This window comes from Orussus abietinus, unplaced genomic scaffold (genome assembly GCF_000612105.2).
Source record: "Orussus abietinus isolate OABI.00-Male unplaced genomic scaffold, Oabi_2.0 scaffold17, whole genome shotgun sequence".
Classification (NCBI taxonomy): domain Eukaryota; kingdom Metazoa; phylum Arthropoda; class Insecta; order Hymenoptera; family Orussidae; genus Orussus; species Orussus abietinus.
The window spans coordinates 969,029-975,596 of NW_019395988.1; positions in this window are offsets into that span (position 1 = coordinate 969,029).

Sequence of the window (6,568 nt, forward strand, 5' to 3'; positions counted from 1 at the left end):
GCGCGCAATTAAGCATCCCCCGTTTTAATGAGCTTGCAAATTCGACTGCATCGATCTGGAATCCTTCTCGATTTTTCGTGATAAAATCCCCCTCCTAACCGCCAGCTTTTCGAACTCGGGAATGCAATTCGTCGCTACTCGCCGAGTTCTACAATTAGCGAGAGATTCGAACTGTCACATGAACCGAACAATCGCTACTGTCAAAGAAGGTATTACCCCGTAACTCGAAATAATCGTTGTAACGCGAGAGACGATCACTGCACCATTCTATGAACCGCATGGATCTACTTAAAATACTAATTTCCTCGGCGATTTTTTTTTTCTTAATTTTAAAATCGATCATTTTGTTCGTGGGTTTGCACCCCTCACTGACGTCGACATACTTAGACATCATCCCTTTGAATTCGAGCGCTTTGCGGGCTGACGAGCACAACGATCTCGCTTTCCAGGAGGGCAGAGAAGAGAGGAACCGCTAAGACCCTTCCTCCCTGTCCCTGTGGTGCCAGAAGGGGTAGTTTCGCCCTCCTCCCCCAACCAAAAACCTATAGGCCGGCATCCACGGGGGTTGCGAGAGAAACGCGCGAGAAAGGGATGAGATGGGGTAGTTTAACGTCCTAGCATTTTGTGTTTCAGTGCCGCAGGGAGGTTTGGATGGATTTTCCTCAAAGCATAAAGAGGGATGGTCGAAGGCACCCCTCTAGGTCGAAGACGTGGACGCGCCTAATCGGACCCCTGCAATTTAATTCCCTCCACGAATTGAATAAAGGAATTAAAGATAGCGATACAATTATATTATCACGCCTGGCGGATATGAAAATTAAGATCTGGAACGTACGTGGGAGAATCGGCGGGATTTTAGACTGTCTGGGGCGAAGCCTTCGGCGTTAACAGGGGAAACAAAAGGATCTCGGAAGTGGGTCCAACTGGTGCCTCCCACCAGGTTGTACGTCTCGAAACCGAGGATAAAATTCCACGGGAGGAGATTCCGCCGTTTCAGGAAGGTCCAAAATAAACTCGGAGGGGTTTTTAGGGGTTCCAAGGGAAATACGCCGAGAGGAGGAGGACCGACAGAGGAGAAAATCGAGGGGTGGACGCGAACGCGAACTCGAAGGTGTTCGCGCGGGGGGTCGATGTATGACTTTTTCTGCCCGGACGAAACGCCCGGCAATAAAACCCTGCAAAGCGGACACCCAATTTCCTCCAGTCAATGCTCTTCCTTCCTGCATTTTCCAAGTGTCGCTTTCCCTTACTTTTCCAGGGGCCCGCGCGACTCGGCGGCCATTGCTCGATCGAGCGGACCGGGCTCGAAGCTTTGCGTTAACGAATATCGCAATGATATCAATTGTTAATGATAACGAGAGCATCGCATCGAATTATGCACGCAACTCCGTAAGAAAAAAAAAATAGGATCCATCGAGCGATCGGGAAGTAACGAGCCACGTCCATTCGATTTTTCTGCCTATATTCCCTCGACAGAGGAAAAAACACATCGAACCAAAGAAATATATTTTTAATGCAAAAACTAATTATTTGGCTGGAATAAAGACAAATGAACTGCCAAAAAAGAAAAGATACGTCGCATGTCCAATTTATTCGAGTTTGAGTCAAGTAATTATTCTTTGAATTAACAGAAATATTCCTTTGGTACCGTTTAATGAACATTTTATCCGGTGTACGGTTCGCGTTCCCTTTCGCATTCGGGATAAACCTACGGTTCCGTTAATCGAATTTCCATTTCTTCCCCAGCGCAGAGATTCGAAAATTCAACCGGTAATTAAAATGGCGAGACAGGGGGCATTGCGCCAAGGTTTACAAAGAATTACCGCGAAAGAGTCGGAAAAAGGTACCGAAACGAGTGCCGGGGGCGATTCACGGTCCGGAGATTTCGATAAATTGAAATTCGGTGTAATTCTCGCTCGTCGTCGAGCCCTGTCCTACCGACGGGCCGGCCGCGAGAAGGAGTCTGGCTTACCGACGCGGCAGAGAGCCTTCTCGACGCGTCTGCGGCGTCCCTCGGTAGAGTCGCCACGGTGAAGAAAAATCCCTCCTGGAAAGAGTCTAAGCCAGCCATCGAGTTTTCTCCGGAGAAGGTGAGTGCGCGTCGGAAGACCCTCTTTCCGGTGGACGCCATATTTTCCCGGGAATTTTCTCATCCCCTGGGAGAAGAGTAAGAGTGCACTCCCCGGGAACGAGCCCCCTCGGGCCAGTGACACGAGGGAAATTGAAACGTCATACGGTAACCCGGAGTAGACTTTCATAAAACCTCCACAACGACACGTAGACGTGACGAAAAAATCGAAATGCACCCTGGACTCGTCTAAGCGATTCGATTATTTAACCGTTAGAATCCCGATCGCGCTGTTTAGATTTCATCTTGGAAAACTCCCAGTTAGCACCAAAGAGCATAAATTAAGAGAAGCGCTATAGCGCGGTTCGGCATTTTTATGACCCCTGGAATTCAAACGGTTGATATTTATTTATAAAAATTAGGCTCGTATCGCCTCCACCGTCGCGGGATTCGCGTCGATGCGTTTTCCGCGATTGGATTTCATAAAAGGCGAAGAAAAATTGAATCCTCGACCGACCAGGGTTACAAGGCGATTATAAGTTAATTATTAAGCCCAACCGGTGATATGGAGATTCATTAGTCGCCGATTCGATAATAAGCGAGTAATTATGCCAATTGGCCACCCTTCCATCTCGGGCACTCGGCCGGGGTGTACGGCGGTTTGCGCGATTTTCACTCTCGATTCGGTCTATTTACACGAGCCGGCCAGGCCGGAGCTTTTTTCCCGCTCCCTCCAGCGCTTTCGCGTTTTATCAGCCCCTCCACCCCGACCTGACCACTTTTTCGCCGGGCTAATCGCCCGGTCGGCCCACCGATCGTCCGATTACAACGCGACATGTACAGGCGAAAGGAATCGGAAACCCCGATCCTTGTAAACTGCTTTGGATCCAATACTGCCGAATTACGGATAAAAAAAATGGAAATTCAGCCCCCGCTGATCGACGTCTAATGAAAGATAAACGATTTGGTACCTAAGCGAAAAAATTCCCCGGGGTAAATATTTTCCCCGCGGAAGCGGAATCACTCTTCTCATGAATTTCTCGAACTACTCGAGGACGTCATTCGAGGCGTTCGACAATCGATACGTTTCGCGTCCTCTTTCTTCCTCTTCCCAGCTCGATCTCGATACACGTCGACGCTGGTCGAATTAGGAGCACATGCGGCTCGAGAATAATGGAGCCGATTCTCTGGCACCGCAAGGGGATAACCGGAAGTGCATCGCGCTCGATCCAGTGGCCTCGTATAATCAGCCCACGGTCGTTAGGCTTTCCATCGAACTCCGACGCGGACTCTGAGCGTTCTTCCTTCAAGAAACAATTTCCAAGTTTCTCTATCCATCGTCCCAGGATATCCTCGACCAACAACTACGCTGAGAAAAATGATAATCTCAACTAAAATCAAATAAACATGCCCATTTAAAAATCCAACAATCCACACAGTGTAATTTCCAACCATTCGGATAATTATTTCTTAGCAGGAATTAAAAGTGACTTCCAACCTAACGAAAAATGTGGAAACTAGTAAAACTCCATTAGGTTCATATACGACTAAAATGAATTCCTCTCCGGTTCTAGATTCAGTCTCAGAGTAAATGTAGGAAATACCCCGAAGACCGAATAAGTGATCTCCGTCGAAAAAGGTGCATCGAACCCTATCCAGTGACCCAGTAGAGTCTCGTTTCGCTCAGGGTCGTCCGCGGGGCGTTCATTTTTTCCCATTTCCGCGGGTCGAGTAGGCGTGGGGCCGGTGGGGGATGGTCGGGGGGAGGGGGGGCGCCCGCAGCGCGTCAGCACGCGCGCGCACAGGATCGCGCGTGCACCCGTGCATCGGTGAGGCCAAAGAGAGAGGGGACGAGGTGCACCCTCGGGTCGCCGTCTCTCTCTCTCCGGGGCGCGCGTAAATACGCGGGGGGTAGGGGGAGGCGACGGGGCGGGTCGAGCTCGCGAACGAAAGAGAGCCCGCGAGGGGGAGGGGCGGCCGCGGCGACAGAGACGGACGCATATGTGTTCCGAAACAAACGTTCGATCAGAGTGCCGATTGTTGCCAATCATACGTTGCCGCGGCGCGCCCCTCTGTCCGCGGCCAGCCGCGGATTCAGTTCCGCGTTTTTACGCGCCGCGGCAACGTTGGCTCGCCGCGTTGGCTGCGGAAGCGAGTCTCGAGGCGCGCGCTACCTTACCGGCCGAGCTTACGCGCGCGGAGCGTCTTAGGTTTTTCGGGATGCGGGTGGGAGGAGGGTGGAGGGTTGCGGGACACCGGGAAGACGCTAAGACCGACGCCTGCAGGTAGCTCCGCACCCGCGTGAGTATTCGTGGCCGACAGGTGAAAAGGGCTCCGCACGCGGCGCTCGATCTTCACGCCGCGGCGGCTCCGCCCGGAGTGAGCGCGGGCCTCGTGTTTTTGCGGAAAATGCCCGGCGCTGCCGGTGGCACTCAATGATTGATGACGACGCCGGGCTGGGCGCGTGTGCGTGCGGGTGCGTCGGGGCGCGCAGAGCCGGCCGCGATGATTCCGAAAACACCGACGCCCAGCGCCGGGACCAATCCGCGGCGCCCTGCCCGGCCCCTGCCGACGCGATGACAAAATCAGACGCGGGAGGGGGCACACTGATAACCAACGTTTGTTCCTCCGCTCGCTCCGGAGCTCGAGATAAGGGGAGGAGGTGCACTTTACGCGGGCCTCTCGAGGCGGCGCTAGAAGGGGACCGGTGCCTAGGGCTCCGCCGCGGCGACGCGTCACTCCACTTCGAGGTCCACGCTTATCGGACATTTTTTAAGGACCGTCGGAGGACGGTGACACTTGGGACTCCGGGGATTTCGTACGGGATCCCGGCACCAGTTTTCATGAGTTTCTTTTTTTTCCCTGATATCTGGAAACGTCATCCAGAGGTAAATTATTTTACGCTTGCGTGGAAGATTCTTAAGGGCGACTTCGCAAGGGTGGGAAAATTTTTCATGCGAATTAGCTGGTATGGGAGGAAATAATTCCTAACTCGAGAATCTGGTCTCTGAATCGCCCAGGCGATGGATTTGGTCGGCATGGTCGCGGTTCTTTCTTACCGACGCGCGGTCGGGGATCAAGGAATCGAGGAGGGAGAAAAGGGCGGAAAAAATCCGGAACGTCCTGCGTTGCGCCGAGGGGTAGGTTTCCGCCTTGGCGTCGGACCTCGTAGGCGATAGTGCGGAGGGCAGAGCGCCGGGCGCGCACGCGCTTTTTCGAAAAATCAATAAAACGAAAAGCTTACCTAATGCTACGTTACCACGGGGGTAGACTCCGCCTTCACCTACTAGCCGAAGGGGTGGTTGATCGTCGCATAGATACTGCCCTAAGTCGACCAGATGATCATCTAGATGCGAGAGTGGAGGCACGGCCGACGCCATGGGTCCAGGGTGAATCTTCCCCGGAAGAGTTAGGGGTGTCCTACCCCTGGACGACCCTAGACAAAAAGGAAATACAATTTACTCTGAAGTCACTGACCACCGAATTAACGCCCCAATGCATATAGATCAAATTTGATTATCTATTATTCGCAAATTTTCGATAACACTCAAAATGGAATCTCGCTAAAAAAAAAAATAAGAGATTCGTGTCGGATATTTTTTCGCACTGAGAAAGAAAATTGAACCAATGGAATATTTCTTGGAATGGTCTCGAAGAAATATTCAAAGTCAATGTGCTAATTAAGATGATCATTATTAATCGGATGCATATCGTTCTCTGGCACATCCGAGGGACGGATATTTTATGTTTTCTCGTAGCTCGGTTTTTTAATGACGGGAATTTTTATTAAGCTCGGAAACGATGCGTTCCCCTTTGAGAAACTTCGTATTTGTTTCCATTAACCCGTGGACACGTTGTTGGTTAAACAATACCCCGACGCGCGTGGCAAATATTTCCCGTGATCTGATATTAGTTAAAGCGCGTTGTAACGTACCGAAGAAAAATATGTAATCTCATTAATTGGGGAATGAAAATATTTTAGAATGGGAAAATGGGTTGTTTTGCCCGGAGCCAAGAGCTCCGTTTCTCCAGCCAGGGAAAACAATTGCCGGTGTCGAGTTATATGTACACGAAATACTATTAATTGCGTTGATTAAACATCGTTCGGTAGTAATTATGTCGGTTTAACGCGATTCGAGTACACGTAGGTTCACCCCGTCATATTTGGACGTACCATTCGAGACTTTGCCAGCCTTCCCGTGTCAGAGAAATTTTATAACAATTACACGCGTACTAAGTACAAGACGACGCTAACAGGTATTTATCCATTTTCTCCCCTTCAATTTTCCCACTCTACGTCTTACCCGATTTTACATACATTGCCCTACACTGAGAGAAAAAAAGCTTAGCTGACAAGCAAATATATATCGTTTTTGAATCATACATAATTGCAGGAGACAATTATTTCGCCGAAATTTTCTTTACGCTTATCGTCATTTTTTTCGACGTATCCTCCTGGAGGCGATTCGATATCCTACCTACAAGGACATCCATTTCTTT